Here is a 22,874-nt window from a genome sequence, read left to right on the forward strand (position 1 = left end):
TTTCGACAGGCAGAGTGGACAGTGAGAGAGAGAGAGAGACAGAGATTCACCCTCCAACGGCCACCGCGGCCGGCGCGCTGCAGCCGTTGCATTGCGCTGATCCGAAGCCAGGAACCAGGTGCTTCTCCTGGTCTTCCATGCGGGTGCAGGGCCCAAGGACTTGGGCCATCCTCCACTGCACTCCCTGGCCACAGCAGAGAGCTGGCCTGGAAGAGGGGCAACCGGGACAGAATCCGGCGCCCCGACCGGGACTAGAACTCGGGGTGCTGGCACCGCAGGCGGAGGATTAGCCTAGTGAGCCGCGGCGCCGGCCTCGGCATCCATTTTCAATGGTTGGCAAAGCTCTCGTAACTCTGACGTGCACAGAGAGCCTCATCCCCAGGTTAGACACTCACCCACCTGCAGAAATGCACAGAGTGATTGTGGCTCCTTGCCGTGACCTCCGAGCACCCTGACGTTGTCAATTCTGATATGCCTTGTGCAGAAGGGGACAGAACTTGGACACAGCTGAAGCAGCTGTTTAATCAGGAGCCATGTGGTGACGGGAGGTGGCAGCCCCAAGGGGACGAGGTATCCACAGGTGAAGGAAGAGAGTTGGCCTTCTGGGGGAAATGGACATGGAGCACTCGGGTTATAGCGTTATCCTGATTGATGGGGTCACTGGCGCTAGGAGAATTAATGTGGCTCAAGGTCTTTATTCGCCCTTGGCCTTGCAGACACTGGTGCTGGGCGTCTAGGGGGGTGGAATATGCTACCCTGTGGGTAGAATCAGAAGCCAGTTTAGAAAGACAAAGGAAGGAAAGGACAAAAGAAGACAGGCAAGAGGTGGTTAGTGAATGCCTGAATCCAGGTTTTAGAACTTTTGGTGGAAAATGCCCTGGGAATTCCCAGTTGCTCTTTCTCTTCCTCCCAGGAAATTGTTTCTGGCTGAGATACCAGAGGGAGAGAAGGCAGCTTCCATGACCAAGTCAATGGTCATTTCTTTGGTGCTATTGCTCCGGGCCCAGACACCAGTGAGATGGATCCCAAATGACCTGTGGCATACTCAGGTCCAGGACTCCATTGGAGACCCTGTGGACCTCCCCAGATAACAACAGATATTAATGATAGCAATTAACATTTATACGTGTTGATTGTATACATAATGCTAAGTACTCATGTAATTTTCATACCAACTCTATGAAATTACTCATGTTTTCATCCCTATTTTACATTCTGGGAAACTTGTGTCTTAGTTAAGTCACTTATTCAAAGTATACAGGAAGGAAGAGTGGCCCAGAACAAGCACGCTGATGACATAAAATGTGCCTTAACCACTCCATTTTACAAAGATGTCCCACTTGGCTGTAGAACTGTGATTCCCCAATCCAGCTGGTATGGACTCAGCAGCCATGTGACTGACTGTCCCCTCATAGAAGAGGCTAGCCACTGGCAGGTTTACTTGGGGTGTCCTGGCTGCCTGCTACAGTCTCCCACCTGAACATTCTCTTCAGTTCAGTTTGACAACCCCTGACAAAAGCCCGTGCTTCGCTGAGCCTGGCACTAGACACTGGTGGGCAAAATGAAAAATCAGGCAGGGGTTTGCCCTCAAAGGTACGGTGGAGCAGGGGGAGGGAGACACACACAGATACTCTTCAATTCAAAAGCAGAGGTAAAGACAGAATGCTGGGAGAGGACTGAGCAGGCCCTGAGCCAGCTTGGGGATTCAGGGAGGCGTTCCGAGGGAGGTGATCCCTGAAATGAGTCTTCAAGCATGAGTGAGCTTTAGTCAAAAAGAGAAAAAGAAAGTAGGAAGGGCATTTGAGTCAAAGAGAATAGCTGGAGTCCAGCAGACAGGCAGACATGGGAAAGCCCGTTGTGGCCATGGGATAACGAGGAACGCAGGGTGAGGCAGGAGGCTCGGAAGCTGAGGCTGACCATAGAAGACTCCTTTGCTCCTGGCAAGTCTTAGAGGCCAGGTTGCAAGGATGGGATTTTAGCCGAAAGGCAGTGAGAAGCCCATGAAGGGATTTTAAGCAGCAGAATGACAGGGTCTGATTTGTTTTGTAGAATAACCAATTTCACTAAAGGGTTTAGGATGGTTGTAAGGGGGCAAGACTAGAGCAGGAAGATCAGGTAGGAAGCAACTGCAAATGGAACAGACTCAGATAAGGAGGGTGAAGCTGTGGTAGGTCCACAGATGAGGACCCTCCACCCACAGGTCACATTCCTCCCTCTCAGCCAAACTGAGCACTGGTTCAAGCCAAAGCCTCTCCTCTCTGTCTTTTTTCCTGACACCCCCGCCCCCTCGGGGCCATCTGCAAGGTGTCTGTGTCCTCAGCAGTGGCTCCTGACATCTTTTAATATCACTGGCAAATTTAATTAAAGTCACTGTTCCTCTGCTCCTCCAGATCATTAATAAAACAGTGCCACCAGGCCAGACTGAGCAAATTCTCCCTCCCGCTATGCCCTCCACTTTCTCCAATGGGAACACTGCTCTGGGCCTGTCACCAGCCTGAGTAAAGTCATCCTGCTTTGCTTCTACATCTGAGCCCCTACACGGGCATCATAGCCAGTTTACATTAGAGTTTTAGGTGCAGCCAGGCAATACTGGCTCCAACATGTTAGCCAAGTTCAAGGCCACTATTCTGCTCCTGCACTTGCTCTGCCTACAGGAGGTGAGAATCAGTGCAGAGATCTCTGCAAAGCAACAGTCTGAGAAACACAGGAGCTGAACTCTCTGCTCTCTCAAGAGCAGGAACGCTGTAACCTCTGCTGCTTAGAGCTGATGGTCACAACGGGAACCTGGATCCAAGGAAGAAACACAAAACTGCAGAATGCCTTTTCTGCATTACTATCTTTCTGAATCTTCAAGGTGAAGAAGCTACTATTACCATAATACCCATGTTTAAATTATTCATTTTATTTATTTGAGAGGAAGGGGGAGGGACAAACTGCTGGTTTGCTCACCAAATGCCCACAACAGGCAGGACTGGGTCAGGCCAAGCCAGGAGCCAGGAACTCAAACTGGTATCCCGTGTGAGTGGAGGGACTCAACTAGTTGAGCCATGCTCTGCTGCTTCTCAATGTGTGTGTATTAGCAGGAAGATGGAATTAGGAGTCCAGCTGGGGCCGGCGCCGTGGCTCACTAGGCTAATCCTCCGCCTGCGGCGCCGGCACCCCAGGTTCTAGTCCCGGTCGGGGCGCCGGATTCTGTCCCGGTCGCTCCTCTTCCAGGCCAGCTCTCTGCTGTGGCCAGGGAGTGCAGTGGAGGATGGCCCAGGTCCGTGGGCCCTGCACCTGCATGGGAGACCAGGAGGAAGTACCTGGCTCCTGGCTTCAGATCAGTGCAGCACGCCCACCGTAGCAGCCATTTGAGGGGTGAACCAACAGAAGGAAGACTTTTCTCTCTGTCTCTCTCTCTCTCACTGTCTAACTCTGCCTGTCAAAAAATAAAAAAATAAAAAAAAAAGAGTGGGTGACCCTTTGAAGGCGTCAGTTTCCTTATCTGTAAAGCTCAGGTTGGGTCAGACATCTCTATAGCTCCTATGAGTCAAAGACGCTTTGATTACAGGAAAACAAAGAAGTAAAACAACATATTTAGGTTGGGTTGGCCAAGAGCTGTGTGAAAGGCAGGAACACATGGACTGTAGACTCTCAAGGAGACTTCAGAGGGTCAGAGAGGGAGCTAAGGGAGGCAGGGAGGTGGGAAGACAGAGCCAAGAAAAAGTCAAGGGGAGCCTACATTCTGGCTTTGCCAAAGCCCTTGGATCAAATCCATTTCTTAAATGACTGCTCTTTGCCCAAACACTGTGCTCGCTAGCAACTGAGAGTCAGCCATGAACAAGCTGCACCTCATCCCAGCTTTGCAGGTTTATCTTCAGATGATGATCAAAGACGACCAAGTAATTACTGGAATAATTGATTACAAGTGCATCCTGGGGAGTAAGCCCTTTTTCTTGTCATGCTCTAAGACCTCAGGTTGGTGGCTCTGAAGCTGCCTCAATCTATGTGAGTGGTGGCTGCAACGAAGCGGGGTGCTTTAACACAGAGAATCGTGCAGCAGCATGTGAGGCAATATCCCTTGCATACTGTTCTTGCTTCTCCAACCTCATGCAATTGTTATGTTACCTTCCCTGAGGCCCTTCAGACACTTAATGACATTGAGCCATGTGATAGCTCCATGGATAATCTCCTGCTGACATTCTCCCAGGCACTACCGCACTAGATGAGAAAGACCCTTAGGCCAGGGCACCAAGAGGCCTCTGTCTCCTCCTGCTTTACGAACCAAAGACTTAAAAAAATATGACGATGACAACAAGAATTGCATCCATTTATCAAGCACTGCTCTATGGCTTGCACCACACTAGGAACTATTTATTTATTTATTTATTCATTTATTTGAGAGAGAGAGAGAGAGAGAAAGAGAGATCCTAATGCCGACTCACTCCCCCACTCCCAAAATGCCTGCAATGGCTCAGGTCTAGGTCTCCCACATGGATGGTAGGGACCCAATTACTCGAGCCATCACTGCTGCCTCCCAGAGTATTCATTAGAAGGCAGCTGGAATCAGAATCCAGAGCCAGGAATCAAAACCAGGTACTCTAATATGGGACACAGGCTTGGACCGTCCTCCACTGCTTTCCCAGGCCACAGCAGAGAGCTGGACTGCAAGCGGAGCAGCTGGGACTTGAACCAGCGCCCACATGGGATGCGGGCTCTACCCACCCACCACGCCACCACACTGGCCCCAGCCCCCTCTAGGAACTTTTACATCTGCTATTTAATTCCTCAAAACCCCACAATGAGAAATGTATTATTTTCTGATTTAGAAAGCAGGAGATGAGGGCTCGACGTTGAAGAATTCACCCAAGGTCTGTTAGCTAGGCAAGCGGCACTGCAGGGCCTGAAAGCTGGTACATCAAATGCCAAATCTGCTTTTAGCCCCAGGGATGAAAAGGATGGAGGCAGCAGAGGGGAGGAACTTGAAGACTCTTTCAAGTCAAGAAGCCAGGGCACCAGAAAGCTCTGACTCTTCTGGGAGGACATCCATGACCATGCCCTCTTCCTCGAAGTGAGTCCTTTACTCCCTTGGCTCCCTCCAACACACTGACCACCGCTGAAGCACTTGTTACACTGCACTGTTTACATTTATCTTTACACGTCCATCTTCCACACTCTTCTGGAAGCTCCATGTGGGCGAGGTTTTGTTTTTTGTAACAGTGCATAGTCACACTCAGTAAAACTCTACAGAGCATGCTAAGAGGTTGAACTTGATCCCACATATCTTCTCTGCTTCTAAAATTCTATGATTCAAAGATTCCTAAAGCTTACTGGACTTGGGGAAGTCAAAGGACTTTGCCCTCTGCAAGTCCTTCTCAGATCTGGGGAGTCACAAACTCTGAGAGCAGGCCAGGGGCTAGGAAGAGAGAAGGCTTTGCTCAGCTTAATTGAACTTCTGCTTCTCCAGTTGCTGAACCTACATCTGCACTGAAGGCACGCTCTAACCAGACAGCGTCCAAACCGGGCCACATTCTAGAGATGGCTGGGAGTCAGAACAACTCTGGAGAACTCTGGATTCTACTCCAGACCTAAGTTACGTACCCTCCGGGAGTGGAGCCTGGGTCTTTCTGTTTTTAGGTTGATAATTCTGGAGGGAAGACAAGGAAGACAATCTCAGGGATTCCAACCATGAGAGACTCTGTTTGAACTGGGAGGAGGGCCCTCAGGGGATCATGAGTTCACTCACAAGGCCTTTGCATTTCCTGGACAAAGAGCCCACCTTCATGGACTCTCACTTGCTTCCCTACCCTGCCAAAAATAGCATAAGCCCCTCCCCCCATATAAGCAGCTTTTCTCTTTGTTTCTTCTTCCACCTGCCCATCTGCTTGGTTTATACTTTTCACTGAGCAAACATAAAAGACCCACAGTTCCCTTATCTTTATAGGAAAATGATGCCACTTGTCCATTTGCAACATGTGTCCAGTTATTTTCCTTTCCGGGATGATAACTTAAATCAACTTCACACTTCCTCACGGTCTTTTGTTTATTCATCCACTCATTCACTCATTCCTTCGTGCATGCATTTGTATGAAACTCAGCCAATGTGTCACAGATTGACTTTCAATGGATTACAGTGAGGCTACTCTAATTTCTTCCAAGCTCAGCTTTTCCCCACATGCTAAAACGGAAAAAAAAAAAATAGAACATAAGCTCCAAAAGAGTAGGAATTTTTATATCATATTTTTGTATCCCCAGTGTCTAAATTAGTGTCATGCATATAGCAGATGCTAAGCATACATTTATTGAATGAATGGATGCCCTGAATGAAGGTGCAAAAATAGAAGGGATAATATCCAGTGACTTCTCCCACCCTTGGCCGTGTTCAAATGGAGGCTGGAGAACCATCTGTCAGAGATGCTGTGAGCAAGGTTTTTTCAAATTTGAGTAATATGAACAAAAGATAATCCCCCTTGAGAACCACACACTTCACTGGAGAACAGTGACAGAAAACCAAATAATTACAACAAAACAAGTATTAGATTCTGAAGCATGTGCAGTGTGCCAAGAATGCACAAGGAGGGAAGGTTTAACACCGCCTGGGATCAGCAGAGCCAACTCCATGAACCAGGTAACATGAGGTCTAGGATTTGAGGAATAAGCATGAGTGAACTGTGGCGAAGCCAGAGCATCTCAAGCAAAAAGCAGTAAGGAGGATGTCCATGCTAGAGGGCATGGAAGCGTGAGGGAGAACAAGAGTGAGCAGCATGGTTGAAGGACGGGGCACCTGACAGCAGCTGCAGAGACATGTGAAGCATCACTGGCAAAGGACCTTGTGTGCCCGGCCAGGGAAACTGGGCATTAGCTAGGAGGCCATACGGAACCAATGAATGTTTTTTAATCATAGGAGGACCAAGAGCAATGTTTTCCCTTTGCATGGGCAACCTACAGGGTGATAGCGAACGGAAGAGGAAGACTGGTTCAGGTCAGACTCTCACAGTACTTGGAGGGGGGTGATGAGAACCTGAACGAGGTGAGCAAGGCTGCAGAGGAAGGTGTGGGCTTTACAGTTAGAAAAAGTGGAGTCAGCACAAGTTGGGGCGCAGTGAAAACAGAAGATGATGGTGAAGGAGGATTGAAGCGGCACAGCAAACACCAACCACCTCATGCACCTTCTTCATCCCACGGGCCCTCATTCAGAGAGCTTTAAGCCCAAACGAACAGCTGAATCAACACAAAACCACCCACTTGACCTCTCTGCTTGGTTTTAGGACCTCTTCTAATGGTGGGACAAATGAGACCAGTGGAAGTTCTGGGTTTTCCAGGTGGAGAGCAGGAGGAAGTCCTTGAAATTCCACCAAGATGTCAGAGTGTTTCTCAGTCTCGTGAAGGTAATAACCAATTGCAGGCTCAACAGCCCAGACTGGGATACGCTCTGGAGATGCACTGATGAAGCAGGTCTGGTCCCCACCCCACAGTTTCACACAGAAGAGTTTCTATGATCAGTATCAAAATAAAAGCATGGGTTTGGGGAATTGTGATTACTGACTGAGTATCACAAAAGTGGTGGAGTTGGACTTCTCATATCTATTTCAAAATAGAATGTAGTTGCACACAGAAGAAAATGAATCCATGGAACCCACTGATTCTAAGAAATACTGCTAGCTAGAAAAAGAAAAACAGTATTTTTAAAAGACACAAAATACTGAGATTATCTCAAAGCCTAGGGTGCCTCCAGGAAAGCCTGATTCTGTCCAATGATTCACAAAAGGAAGTATTTTTTGAGCACTTCATCTATACTCATCACATTTGCAAGTTCTTTGAAGATTCTGCGGGGACTGTTGCTATGGCATAGTAGGTTAAGCTTCTGCCTGTGGTGCTGGTATCCCGCAAGGGTACTGGTTCAAGTCTCGGCTACTCCACTTCTGATCCAGCTCCCTGCTAGCGGCTTGGGAAAGCAGCTAAGGATGGCTCAAGTGCTTGGACCCCTGTACTCCTATGGGAGACCCGGAAGAAGCTCCTGGCTCCTGGCTTCAGATCAGCCCCCCTCCAGCTGTTGTTGCAGCCATTTGGGGAGTGAACCAGCAGATGGAAGACTTCTCTCCATCTCTCTCTCTCTCTCTGTAACTCTGCCTCTCAAATAATAAACACATCTTAAAAAAAAAAAAAAAAGATTCACCTGGATGTGCTCTCAGATTAACTGTGTGCCAAGTATGTGTCCCACTACATTCTAGCTATGGAAGATTCAAGATTTCCTCCCTTGCCTGGGTCACTGCAACGGCTGTCAATCTTGCCCCACTTCTTAGAGACTATTCTCCACACAACAGCCAGGAGCATCTTTTAAAAATATAAATCAGTTACATCACACCATTCTTTGTGTCTCCTCTCCTCATGCAGCACCTACTGACTCCTCTTTGAACATCTAACATGCTGACTTTGTTTTGCTCTGCCCACAATCCATTCCAGCCAAGATGGAGTTCTCTGAGGTTTCTAGAACATGCCAACCATGTGCCTGCCTTAGGACTTGGTATTTACTCTGCTGGAAACATCCTTACCCTGAATATCCACATAGGTCACTTCTTCATTTCCTTCAAGTCTCAGATGCCACTTCTCAGGCTTCCCTGCACATCTTCTGTTAACGGTGACCAGCCCTCCCACAGAACTCTAACACATCACTTCTTGTTTTCTTTATACCACACATCACTCGCTGAAATCACTGCTGTGTTTATTTGTTCACTTATAATTAGGGAATATAAACTCAGTGTCTCAATGAGGGCCTGGCACAGTGAGTGCTCCATGAGTATTTGAATGGTTGTACGATTACTCTATGGGAGCAAATGATTTTAGAAGGACGCATCTGTGAAGCAAGACTCCAAACTTCCTGGCAAGCGTTGGAGGACAGAGGTAAAGGGTTAAAGCCAAAGCTCTCAGAGAGCAAGCAGCCTCGTTCATTCAGAAGAACCAACAGGTCCCCACAGCGTTAGGACAGGAGTCCTAAGTGCATTCCTATGCACAGTTTCTTCTGCCCACCACAGCCCATTCACTGGCACCTGATTTTTCCTCCAGGCCAGGGCATAAGGATAACTGACATTTATCATTATGCATTCAATAAAGGCTTCAACAAGTTCACGGAAAGTGGAATGAAAAAATGCTTTGGTTCAAAACTTTTCAAATCCATGTATGCAAGAGGTCTTTCAAAAGTTGGTGAGAAAAGATATTGTGATAAAACCATGCATGGACTTCAATATTTTTGGCACCAAAATAAATTTATCTTTTAATTCCATTTTACCAGGAACTTTTTGAAATTCTTCGTACTAAGCAACTCGGTGTGTCATTTACCTTTGTAGGTAGCCTTCTCATTCACACAATCTCATTTAATCCCATGAGGATGATTGTTCAGATGAAGAAACTGGGGCTCAGTTAACCGCCAAGAGTCTCTTTTTCTAGATGTATTTATTTCTTTGAGAAGCAGAGAGAGACAGACACCAACACCTCCCTTACACCGGCTTGCTTCCCAGATGCCCATGACAGCTGGGGTTGGGCCAGATTAAAGCTAGGCGCCAGGAACGCGATCTGGGTCTCCTTAGTGGGTGGTAGGAACCCGTGCCACTACTGCAGCCTTCCGGAATCTGCACCGGCAGGAAGGTAACAGACCAGCGGCTGGAGCCAGGTATCGAAACTAAGCACTCCAATGTGAGACGCAGGCATCTTAGCCACTAGGCCCATAACAGAGCCAGAACCGAACCTCGATCCTCTGGCTGCCAGAGGGGTCTCTCCACCAAGCCTGAAGGAATGTATCATGTCAGGAAGGACCAACAGAAAACTGCTCCTAGGGTCTAAAGGAAGTCAGGGCCGGGGTCCGAGGAGTGAGAAACTCAGGGCAGCCTGGGGCACACATTGTCTCTGCGCCCCCAGAGACAACCATCTGACCCCTGTCTTGTGAAGTTACCCCTGGAGAGAGGGCTGACACCCCTCTGCCCCACTGCCCAGCCAGCAAGGGGAACTGGTGATCAGCTTCCTTTGTGTACATTTTCCTTAGACCATTCTCCAGGAGCCTGATTTACTTCAATGCCATTTAATTTATCTTAATTTTTCAAATGCTGCAATATGGATTTCAATCCCATCATTCCCTGAATGAAGAAGCAATGGGATCTGGCAAAGCCATCGAAGCCCTCTGTGACACAGCTAGAGTATTCTCCTGTATCAGCTCTAGGGGAGTGCTGGGCCCCCTGCCACAAGAGAGTGCCAAAGGCAGACTCCTCACCCTCCCAGAAGCTGTGTTCTTTCCCTCCTCCCTTGCAGCTGATCTCTCCATTCCTTCCTTCCAAGGGCTGAAGGGTACAGGCCCTCACTGGCTCTTTCCATCTCACTGGGGAGGGAACATGGGATGCAGCTGCAGCAGGCAGCGCCTCTGGAAAGCCACTGAGCAGAGAGCAGTTCCTTTAGACTCTCAACAGAGTCAACTTGGCTGTGAACACACACATCCTTCCTGGTGGCCCTGGGTAAGGCAGAAGCACGGGGTGGAGACAGGACAGCTGGAGTATTTGGGGGACTAGCACTCCCGGTCATTCTGTGAGTGCCCTGGAGCACTGAGGTGGCAGGCGACTGGGAAGGACCAGCCTGGGACCATCACAGCACTCAGCCCAGCTTAGGGTCCCTGGGAAGCCAGACACACAGCCAGACTGACCCAGCTGACGTCTAGATAACAGACACACTTCAAGGGGCTTCCAGTTATAGCTGGAAGGTTCTGAAATGAAAGATACCAGCAGCACTAAATGTATGCTCTGCAGGAGGCAATCTACAAGGATCCTCAAAAAGTTCATGGAAATGCGTACTATGAAAAAACTATGCATGGATTTTAAAAAATGTTTTGCATCAAAATAAACATCTTTTTTTTTAATTAATAAAGTATGTATCTGAGAGGTAGGGAGACAGAGAGACATAGACATAGCTCCAATCCACTGGTTCACTCCCAAATGCCTGCAATGGCCAGATCTGGGCTGGACTGGACCTGGCAACTCAATTCAGGTCTCCCTCATAGATGGCAGGAACCCAATTACTTGAGCCACCACTGCTGCCTCCTAGGGTCTGCACTGGCAAGAAGTTGGAGTCAGAAGCCAGAGCTGGGAATCAAACCCCAACAAGACAAGTGGGGGGCAGACAGCTTAACTACTAGGCCAAATGTCCACCCCAACTTATCTTTTCATTCAATTTTCCATGAACGTTTTAAAGTACCTTGGGGCCGGCGCTGTGGCACAGTGGGTTAACACTCTGGCCTGAAGTGCCAGCATTTCATATGGGTGCCGGTTCGAGACCCGGTTGCTCCACTTCTAATCCAGCTCTCTGCTATGGCCTAGGAAAGCAGTAGAAGATGGCCCAAGTCCTTGGGCCCCTGTACCCACATGGTAGACTGGGAAAAAGCTCCTGGCTCCGAAATGGCACAGCACTGGCCGTTACGGCCATCTGGGGAGTGAACCAGCGGATGGAAGACCTCTCTCTCTCTCTCTCTCTCTGCCTCTCTTCTCTCTGTGTAACTCTTTCAAATAACTAAATAAATCTTTAAAAAAAATAAAGTACCTTGTATATGCTATAGAGTAAGACTCACAGAATACAGATTTGACAAGTCAAGGGAGACATAGTCTTAGAAGTCAACACATCCCACACAAACTCTTTAATGGATAAGGAACTGAATGTACACAGTGGAGATGGGTTTTATCCATGGCTATCAGAGTGCCAAGATCTAGAAGATAACCTCTTATCACCAGTTCAGTGCTTCTTCCATTACACCATGTTGCCTGTTCCTGGTCTGTTTCTTTCTTTCTTTCTTTTTTTTTTTTTTTAAAGATTTATTTATTTATTTTAAATTCAGAGTTACAGAGAGAGATGGAGAGACAGACAGAAAGAGAGATTTTCCATTTGCTGGTTGAGTCCCCAGATGGCTGCAACAGCTTAGGGCTGGGCCAGGCTGGAGCCAGGAGCAGAGTCAGAGAGAGAGAGAGAGAGAGAGAGAGAGAGAGAGGTCTTCCCTCCGCTGGTTCACTCCCCAGAATGGCTGCAATGGCCAGAGCTGAGCTGATCTGAAGCCAGGAGCCAGGATATTTTTCTGGGTCTCCCATGCGGGTGCAGGGGCTCAAGGGCTTGGGCCATCCTCTACTGCTTTCCCAGGCCATAGCAGAGAGCTGGATTGGAAGTGCAGCAACCGGGATTCGAACTGGCGCCCATATGGGATGCCGGTGCTCCAGGCTGGGGCTTTAACCCACTGCAACACAGCACTGGCCCACATTCCTTCATTTTTCACGGCACACCTGCTGAATGCAAGAGGGGGTAGAGACAAAAACACTTGGTCCAGGAGGGGAAGTAAGCCATATGCAAAAACATAAAAATAAAACTGCACTTCGGTGTAAAGAACTCAGGAGAAACAGATGCTGTGTTATCAAAATCCAAGGAAGAGGGAGGCTGCTTCTCCAGGAAGCCCCCTCACACTTGGAAGAAGCACCTGAATGGAACACTGGAGAACAGCTGGGAGTCTCAGGGTAAACCAGGTGCAAAAGCATGGAAGAGGAAAAGGCCAGTTTCCACAGGGGACCACATGGCTGGACGTGAGTTGGGATCCAGGCCAAGGAGGGCCGTGAATACGTGGAGCTGGAGAAAATGGGAAACCTTTCATAGTTTTTTGTGTAGGAAAGTGCTAGGCTTAAAAGGGTGTTGTAGGAGGGAAATCTTGTAACAGTGGATAAAATGACTGAAGGAGGAGGATGTTGAAGTTGGGAAGAAGCAGATAGCTATTTTATACAGTATAATAGTAACTACTTCAACAGCTATGCTTAGGACTGAATGGAAAAATCAATGTAAAGCACTTGCAACAGAGTGGCTGACAGATATGATGATGATGATGATGATGATGCAAGAGGTTATAAAGTCTGCACTTAAGAAGTGGTATCAGGAATGCAGAAGAGGCAGCTGGGCTTAGAAGACCTTCAGCAATACCTGGGGAACAAGGGAGAGAGGTCCAAGATAACCTTAGGCAGTTTGAGCCAGGGTGACTGGAAGTTTGCTGGTGTGATCAGAGGAAAGGGAGAAGTTGGGAGGAGCTGCCCCTAAGGACAAAGAGGGCATCTGATCAGTCAAAAATGCCATTGAGGAGTAGATGGGACATCCTGTTGGAAACAACACAGTGGGCTTGGGTAACCAAAGTTGCAGATTCTTGATACTGTCCACACTGGAGTGACAACTGAAACTACTGAGGGAGCCTTCTGCGGGCTAATGAAGAACAAGACAGTTGGGAGAGAGGAGAGAATCTTGGAGCCAAAGAGGAACAGGAGCTTCCTATAGCCGGTGGGGCCTAGAGAGAGAAGCCAAAAGAATGAAGTTTTGAGGAGCTAATAGTCAATATGATCTAGTGGGCACGGGGAGGAAGAGAGACAGCAAGAACAGGAACAGCCATTATAATTTGGGGGATGAGAAGTCCTTGGAGGGTGTACGTTGGTCAGGAAGAGAAGTTGGGGAGTAAGGATTGAATGAGTGAATGATGAGTACATGTGTAAAATTTTGAGTTTGTTGAAGGCAGGATGGGGAAGGGCGACTGGCCAAGTGCTGTTCCTTGTAGGATGGGGTTTTTGGAGGGAGAGGATTCTGTGTCCAAGCAGCAACAGATTCCAGCTAAGAGAAAGAGCCTGGGGCAGTTTAGGGCAGGGGTAGCTCCTGGGCAACCATACAGGAGGATGTACCCTGCGATTAGTGACAGCTAAGATGAAGAACCACGTAGAAGAAGGTTTATCACACTCACACTGTTTGGCTTCAATCTCCAGAACTTTGAGGTCCTTTCTTTCCAAGTGACTTAGAAATTCCCCCATGGAAGCCAGGCCAGGAAGACAGTTTCCAGTCCCATTTCCAGATCCAGTACCCAAATGACCCAGTGTTTCTGTGCACAACCAAGAAAGCTCTACTGTCGTTCCAAATATCAAGCAGCAAATGCTATTTGACTTGTTCCAAATTACATCTCAGATGAGATGGAGCTGTTCTCTTAGTAGATGTGACTCTGGATGGCACAGACACACATTCTAGATTGTAGAATTAGTCTTTATTCACTCTATATTATTTTTAAAAATCTATATAGATGCACACGTAATACCTCTGGTGTAGACCACTTGCTTTATAGTTCCTATGGATTAACGTGTGGATGGAAATCTTCCTTAGCCTTCCAGGAGAACTCTCCGTCTCAAATCACAGAGAGTTGGCCTTGCTCGGTAGCTCTGTGGGCCAGCAAGTATCTTTTAGATACCTTTTAGACTCTCTTCTCCTGTCGCCTAAGGAGCTCTGCCCAGTGCTAGGTTTAGAAGGCTCTTTCAGAAAACCAATGAACAACCAAACACAATCCGATTTCACTGAAGAAAACTAGTGGAACTTCCTAGAACGGTAACTCTGGTTTGTAACTGAAAAAAAAGGAGGACCCCCTTACCTCCATCCTCTTAAGTCTTGCCTCCCTCTACTGACATTTCATTCTGGCAGACTCTCTAAAATGCGTATCTAACCTTCCCTTCATGAGTGAAAACCTCCCTAAGTCCCACCAGAAACTCAGTAGAAATCCTTAGCGCGGAGAGTAAGACCTTTAAGGCCTGATTTTCTTGCTTCTCTAGATATCTCCCTTCCTTCAGGCACTGGGAAGAGCTCTTACCTGCGTCAGGTCCTAGCACAAAGACCCCTTCATCCGTAAACTTTCTCCCCTTCCCTCTCCTCCCCTCCCTGCTTTCACCAACGCTTCTGCACCGACCTGTCCCTACAAATCCTCCTGCCTACGGAGAAGTACTCTCCCCACAGGCTACCTTTCAGCTGGCATTTACCCTCCACAGGTAGAAACCACTTTACACAGAAACCGCCTGTTCACCAATTGGTGCTGCCTGCTGGAATGTATGTTTATGAGGAAGGAGCCATTCTATTTTATTTGCCTCTGTACTTAACACATGCCTGGTAGAGTGGGTGGTTGCTGAATATTTAATGAATAAATGGCTAACTGTACAAATAAATGAATGCTTTCTCTTTTGGAGTCCAATGTATTTCTGAATCTCACCAAATATTTGAACCTTCAGGCAAAGTAAGCAGGCTTGAGGGAAGGGGAGGTTCTTCTCTTTGCACTGAACCTTGGTGATTTGAAGAAGAAGTAAGTAAGATGTGTGACATACAGGTGAGCATTTGGCACAGTAGTTACGATGCTGCTTGGGTTACTCACGTCCCATCTCAGAGTGCCTGGAGCTGAGTCCCCAGTCATGCACCCAACTCCAGCTTCGTGCTAATGCACACCCTGGGAGGCAGTAGGTGGTGGTTTAAGTACTTCAGTCCATCCACTCCTGTGGAAGATGTGGACTGAGTTCCAGGCCTCTGGCTTTGGCGTGGCTCAGCCATGACTGTTGCAGGCATTTGGGGAGTGAACCAGCAGTTGGACCATCTCTGTCTGTCTCTGTCTTTCTCTGTCTCTCTGCCTTCCAATAAACAATAACAATATTCCCTAAATATGGACTGCGGGCAGTGCCTGCACCATGTCTGCCTGGGAACAGTGCTCATGAACACTGCTGTACAAGGAACGGCCTTGCACAGGGATAGGGCAGGGGCCAGCTTCAGGGTCCCAGCTCACGGAAGAGTGCAGGTGTCAGTTTGATAACTCTATCTTCCCTTCCATGAACAGGAGGCTGTGGAGGGCAGAGCAAAGTGGAGATCAGAGGAGGAGCAGCAGAGAAGGGAAGATGTAACTTGCTCCTCCAATTCCATTCATTCAACCAACATTTACTGAGGTCTCTTCTCTGCCAGGCACAGGGCTAGGCTTGTACCCCGGGGGCAGAATGTGCATAAACATCAACCTCCTTTCCTGCCTTCCTGGAGCTTACTGTCCATCGCTGTGCCTAGAATTAATCATGCAAATAAATGTCATGTGCATCTTAAAACTTAGGGGATCTGGCCGGCAGGGTCAGGGACGGTATGCAAAGCTTCCTTGGGGAAGGAGGGAACTGATGGGTCCAGGATGACTAGCAGGAGTATGCGAAGGGCCTGGAAGAACAATCAGGCATGCCAGGTGGAGGAACCCACACCAATGGCCTTGCAGTGCCCAGCAAGTTCAAGAAGGAACCGCCTGGGCCAAGTTCAGTTCTGCAGATGCTGTCTGCTTCTTCTCAATCAAGCGTCTGTATTTATTTTTCAGAAGGGGAGGCTATGGCCGGGACTTGTGTGAGTGCACTGCTGATGGGAACTGGAGGTTGGCAGTGAGGGACCGGGGTGGTCAGCCCACATCTAGAAGGTGCAAGCTCCCCGTCGGCTGTCCGTCATCCTCATCTGGACAACTGCAGGTTGCTCTCAAACTTGGATCCAGCCTGGCTGGCCGTTAGAAAAGAAAGGCGGGCGGGAGGCCAAGCGCCAGACACGGGGAACTGATCCCCCTACTTCAGGAAGAGCATGGCGCAGCAGCTATATTTGAAAAGCGAGATAAACAAGAGCTCAGCTCCCGTAGATGGGGCACAACAGCTGTGGAAGATTAATCACACGCGGCTGCGAGTCACCAGGTCGCCAGAGGCCCGGAGGCTTCCCTTTCGGTGCCCCCACCAGAAGGCCGGACGCGCTCCTATCACGGACCCGCAGCCTCCCTGCTCTGCGCTTCGGGGGTCGCTTGACCACCCAGGAGCTCGGCACCTGGCGCCCAGCTGCAGCCTGCGGTTCTGATAAATTGCACCCAATTTCAACCCTTCTGCCAGGGAGACCTAAGCACCGAACATTAAGGGGTTTGTTTTTTAATCACTAGGAGAGAAAGAGAGAAAGAGGAGGGGGAAGAGGAGGCAGCAGCGGGCGGGTAAATTTATGGCACTGCATTAAAGGCGTTCTATTTAACCCCCTCCCTCTCTCCACCGTTAAAAATAAAACACAATGCATAAAGACCAAAACTACCTTTTTTTTAAACGCCCGGAACAAATAGCTTTCATCATCTCCCCCGAGTGTCTCGGGTCCTCGGGGCAGGTCAGCCGGGCCGCTGGAGCCGCGCTAACCTCAGTGGGGGCCTGTGACGGTGTGTGTGTGCGCGCGCGCGGGTGTGCGTCCGTGTGTTGGGTGGCTTGGGGGTGGGAGGTAGGACTGATGACTTCTACACTTCGCTTCTGTCCACCTGGCCCGGGAGCTGGGCAGCGCAGGACGGGAGAAGCCCCCCCTATCCCCGCCCAGCGGCCGCGGCGGACGGCTGCGCCCGGGCTGCGGCTCCCGACCGCGGCGGCGGAGTCCCGAGGCTGGGGGCGCGCGTGCGTGCGTGTGTGCACGCGGGCGCGCGCCGAGTGCCCAACACGCTCCCCTCCTCGCCCCCAACCCCGGCGGGCACTCACAGTCCCAGGAGCGCCACACGCTCCGGCACAGGCGACACACAACATGCACACGGGCGTCCGGCGCGCGCCACGCAGCAGGCGGCCTCCCCGCGCGGCTAAGCCCGCAGCTCACGGCCCGGCTGGGCACGCGTTCCCGGACGCCGCTTCCTGCCCACCCCCGCACACACTTGCCTGGCCAGGACCCCTCCCCGCCCCCAACACCGCTAACACGGCGTGCACTTTCCGGGCGCGCCCCCACCCCCTCCTTCTTCTGGCACTAAACCCAGAGAGGGAGGCGCTTCGCATGAGCGATATTGAGAAATAACTTCACTCACACCATTATTCATAACCAGGGACCCTCTTGGGGGCATCCCAAGCTCCCCAAGCCCCTGCCTCTCACTCCTCGGCCGCCCGCCGGGGGGAAGGGCAGGAGGCTCGCCCCATTACTCACCGTTTCCTCTCCGCCTCCCGAGCGGAGTGGGCAAGTGAGGCGGGTGAGGAAGGTGCGCGGTGCCCCCGCCGCCGGGCTCTCAGCGGCCGCAGCGGCTCATCGCCCCCGCGGGCTGCCCGCCGGCCGCAGCCGCGTCCGGGGCATGTCAGTCCGCCGCCGCCACCGCCGCCGCCGCCGCCCGCCCGCCGGGGCTCGAGCGCTCGCAGCTGTCAGGGAGCTGCGGGGCAGCGCATCTGGAGCGCGAGGTCTGCGCGGCAAGGGGGCTGGGGCCAGGGCGAGGAGGCCCGGGGTGGGGGGCCCTCCGCACCGGTCCTAGGGCCGGGGAAAACCCGACCGCAGCTCCCGACGACGCCCGGGAGAGGCCCGGAGTCCCGGCCGCAGGCGGCGGGGGATCCCTGCCGGGAGGGGCGGGAAGCAGAGCAGCCCGGCGCGCCCTGGCGGCTCGGAGGGACCCCGGCTGGGGCTCGCGGCCGCGTCGCCCGGGCTTTCCCGGGGTGGGAGCGGGCCGGCTCTCCGCCTCACACGCCGTCACCGCGGGAGACGTCTCGGCCGCGCCGCGCGCAGAGGGGACGCGCGGAGGGGCTGGTTTCTGGGCGAGCCGAGAGCTTTGCCCATTAAGCTGCCGCAAGAAGCCAAATCAAAAAGCCAATCTCCAAGCCTGCAAAGCGAACGTCACCCTATCAGCTGGGAGGGGAGAGCCGCACCTCACGACGAGCCGCGCGTCTGCAGCGCCGCGCGCCGCGGGGCCCCTCTCACAGCGCTTCCCGCCGGGCCCGCACCGCGCGCCGCCTCACGCCCGGAGAGCCCGGCCAGGACCGAACTCGGACCCCGCCGCCGCCCACCCCGGCGTCGGCGCCTCCCCGCCCGCGGCGGAGCCGAGACGGCGGCGCGTCCTGACCTGGATTCCCCGGACTTGGGCGCTCCAGGCAGCAGGCGGGCGCGCGGCACCCGGCTTTCCCCTTGTCCTCAGGAGACGCCGCCTGCGATTCCGAAATTAAAGTCTCCACCAAACACATCTGTGGTTTTTAAATATAGCAGGAAACGATTACCCAGGCGGGGTCCACCCAGCGTGGGGGAGGAGCTGAAGGGGATGGAGGTTGGCAGTGGAGGGAAAATAAAACTCCTTTCTCCCCCCTCCCCTGCTTTTTCTCTTCTCTTCTTGGTGCAGAACTCAGCCTGTCATTTTCTCAACCCAAATCAAACAGCAGCTTGTGAGAGACGGCTTGGGTGAGCGCGCTGGTATGTTGGCTTTGGGGGTTTTTAAGGCTAAAAATAAGAGGGGGGCTGCCTCTCAAATTGCTGCTTACTCTGGGCTTGGAGACTGGAGGAGAGACGGTCCTTTGATGCAGCAGGAGAACCAGGGTTTGGGGCTTGGCGCGGGCCGAGTGTCCGCACACAGCTTGCATCAGATGCCTGTAATTTCTGCTATATTTGTCGGGCTGGGTCCTGGAGGCAGCAGGGGTGGGGGCAGGCTTCTCCTCCGAGCGGGGCTGCGTGTCCCTAGTTGATCGGTGGCGGTCGGCACATCTAAACGGAGCACAGTGGCTGGCCTTGTGTGGCCACGCCGGTGCACATGGGACGGCGCGAAAGGGCCCGAATTTGTTCCCTGAGGCTCTCCTGTCTGAGGCCACGTGTGCAGGAGCCAACAAATGATAATGACCCAAACCAGGGCCTGGGGTGGTGCCGGAGAATAGGCTTGTATTGTCTCCGTCTACCTCTTAACTGCGACTGGGGACAACTACCAGCTCCTTTTCTGTTGAGGAAGCTGCCGTAGAGAGGCTAAATTACCACCCCAAGGCCACATGCAGCAGAACCACAGCTTGGAATCGGGCGGAACCCACAACAGTGCGCGTCACTCCCGGGATCCCTGGCTGCTCTGGAGCCGTCTGGGCCCAAGAGGTTAAGTGGGAGTGGAGCTGAGTTCTTTCCTGGTCGCCTGATGCCCTTGTTCCTTTGGCAAGTCACGTGGTAGTTTCCGTGTGGAATTTGAGTCCTGAGTGTGCTCAGCTAGGAGCTCTGGGACCACAGACTCTTAGGGGCCTTGAATTCAGTTGCAGTTCGGGCTGAGAGCTGGCCCCGTGAGGTGTCAACAGCCTCTGAAATAGTGGGATTGACCTTGAGTCTCCTTGGGTTTGCCTTGATTCTGTGTGGTAGAAATGTGTCCTGTGGCAATCGTGAAGGATTTGCTCAAATGTTCAATTACAAGAATATGCGTGGCAGTGTTTGTAATAGGGAATGGTTGGGGCGAGCTTAATTTTCCGACAGAGAGAACTCGTGGAGGAAATCATATCGTCCTGTGTTTTACCCTATGAAAATGCTGATGCAGCGTTCTGTGTACTGACACGGGAAGGTTTTCATGATATATTATTGAGGGAGAGAAAAATGCAAAATATTGGATATGACACAGTGTGTGTGTGCGCGCGTGCATTCCGGCGACATGGAAATGCCAAAATAGCAATGGTTATCCCTTGGTGGGATTTCTGCTAACTTCTTTTTCCCTTTATATCAATTTTATTGAGGCATACTTTACACACAATAAAACTCATGCATTTTAAGTGGATAGGTTGATGAGTTGTAAGAAGAGTTCCTATAAGTAGAGCAACAACCACAAACAAGGTACAGAATATTTTCGTCTCCTCCCACAAGTACCTCAGGTCCCTTGGGACTCATCTTCGCACCTTCTGAGCAATCATTGATCTGCTTTCTCTCAGTGCAGATCAGTTCCATTTGTTCCAGAATTTTCTTTGTTTTACTTATTGAGATCTATTGATATTTCTCCATAGAGTATTACCTAGTCGCTAAAATGGCAACAGTGACAACAATAGGTACATAATTGGTCTTGGCACTTTTTTAGTAAAACTATCCAAAAAAAAAAAAAAAATCAGATAAGAGCCTGATCTTCCTGTCTGTGTCTGACCAGGCCTGGCAGGGTAGGAAGGCAGGAAGTGAAGGAGGAACCAGAGCCTGTTCAGTAGCCATAGGCAGAGCCATCTCATGTGGGTTTTTTTTTTTTTTTTTTTTTTTTTATTTTTTTGACAGGCAGAGTGGACAGTGAGAGAGAGAGAGAGACAGAGAGAAAGGTCTTCCTTTGCCGTTGGTTCACCCTCCAATGGCCGCCGCAGCCAGCGCGCTGCGGCCGGCGCACCGCGCTGATCCGATGGCAGGAGCCAGGAGCCAGGTGCTTTTCCTGGTCTCCCATGGGGTGCAGGGCCCAAGCACCTGGGCCATCCTCCACTGCACTCCCTAGCCACAGCAGAGAGCATGTGGGTTTTTTGAGCTCTAGGTAGGCTGGCCTAACAAAGTGCAGCTCTACATTCTGTGTCCGCTCCAGTAAAATGGAAATAATAATAGCAACACACACTTCATGATAGTGTTGTGAGGGGAAGTCAGTTTCCAGTGTAGAGAAACTCCCAAATCTAGGTGAATTCTCTTTCTCCCGTGCCTCATCTGCCCCCAAGCCCTGCTTCCCATCTACTCTGCGTTCCTCAACCAACCTTTGTGTGGTTATCAAATCTCAGACACCTTGACCTCTGGAAAGTCTCACTTTTGTTCTCTCTTGAGGCCCAGAGAAATTAGGGAATTCAACCCAGTCACAGACCTTATCAATGAATAGATAGAATATGATATGAGCTGTTTTGTGTCCACAAAAATTTGTATATTGAAGCCCTAAGCCCCAGTTTCTGAGAATCTGCCTGGATCTGGAGGTAGGCCCTTAAAGATCATCAAATTAAAATGTGGTAGTTAGGGCGGGGCCTAAGACAACAGGACTGATTCTTTACAGGGAGAGGCTATTAGAACACAGGTAGACAAAGGGACAGCCTTGTGAGGACACAGCAAGAAGACAGCCATCTGCAAGCCAAAGAGAGAGAAACCAAGTGTGCCAATACCTTTATCTCAGATTTCTAGTCTCAGGAACTGTGCAAAAAAAAAAAATTGCTGTTGTGGAAGTGTGAGGAGTTTCATTGTAATGGGCCTAACAAACTAAGGCAGAATCCAAGTTTTCTGACTGGTTCCATGAGTCTTTGTCATGGAGTGCCTGTCTTCAGCACACAAAGGTCCCGATTGGGTGAAAAGTGGGAAAAGGCCATGCAGCGTCTTAGTTACACACTGTTAGTTACTGTCATGCTCCCCAGAACTCCACAAGTAGGTGTCTCTCCAAAACTGGGGTGTTAGATATTTCCCAGGGAGCATCCCTGCCTGCCCAGATGCCTTCAGTACAAACAAAAGTGTTGCTTCTTACATACAATCTGGATGCCAGCATCCTGTAGCCCCTGGACAGTACCATCTATAGCAGTCAAGGAGAAGCAAAGCAGACCATCCAGCTGAAGCTTAAAGTAAGCTCTAAAGCAGTTGCAGGCAAGATCCAAGTTTAACAAGTGCCATTCGATAATAGGGTAGTTCAGAGAGACATAATTCTTCCCTGTGGGTTGGTTATACAGGGGTACTTCAAAAATATTCAGGGAAGAATGGAATTAAAAGATAATGCACATTTTCCAGGAACTCTGTGAAGGTCTCTTATATTATCTTTTTTTTTTTTTTTTTGACAGGCAGAGTGGACAGTGAGAGAGAGAGAGACAGAGAGAAAGGTCTTCCTTTGCCGTTGGTTCACCCTCCAATGGCCGCCACGGCCGGCACGCTGCGGCCGGCGCACCGCGCTGATCCGATGGCAGGAGCCAGGTACTTATCCTGGTCTCCCATGGGGTGCAGGGCCCAAGCACTTGGGCCATCCTCCACTGCACTCCCTGGCCATAGCAGAGAGCTGGCCTGGAAGAGGGGCAACCGGGACAGAATCTGGCGCCCCGACCAGGACTAGAACCCGGTGTGCTGGTGTGCTGGCGCCACAAGGCAGAGGATTAGCCTAGTGAGCCGCAGCGCCGGCCTCTTATATTATCTTAACCACGCTATAACTTGCATTTCACAAATTTATCACCAATTATGTTTTCCCCTCTAGTGAAATTGTTTATTATAGCATAACATATATAGAAAACATGCACACATAATAAGTGCAAATAATTTTCACAAATAAATTTTAGTTAATGATCACTCAGAAACAATAAACATTCCCAGTACTTCAAGTGTTCTTCTCATGCCCCCCACCCCATTCTCCTTTCACC

At 50.5% G+C, this 22,874-nt stretch overlaps 1 protein-coding gene across 19 annotated transcripts in view; it reads right to left on the reverse strand.

The window, feature by feature from the left end:
- Positions 1–18,987, reverse strand: part of SLC8A3 (solute carrier family 8 member A3) — a 162,656-nt gene extending 143,669 nt beyond the window's left edge. For 6 of the 19 annotated variants that reach the window (XR_016226533.1, XM_070065152.2, XM_070065150.2 and 3 more), the window contains exon 1: positions 18,659–18,987. The gene's annotated coding sequence lies outside the window, so the exon portion shown is untranslated. The other 13 variants (XM_017337697.4, XM_070065151.2, XM_051826304.3 and 10 more) reach the window with 6 other exon arrangements.
- Between the last annotated feature and the right edge of the window lie 3,887 nt (positions 18,988–22,874).

This window comes from Oryctolagus cuniculus, chromosome 20, assembly GCF_051225735.1.
Source record: "Oryctolagus cuniculus isolate XC-2025 breed Fujian yellow rabbit chromosome 20, ASM5122573v1, whole genome shotgun sequence".
Lineage (NCBI taxonomy): Eukaryota > Metazoa > Chordata > Mammalia > Lagomorpha > Leporidae > Oryctolagus > Oryctolagus cuniculus.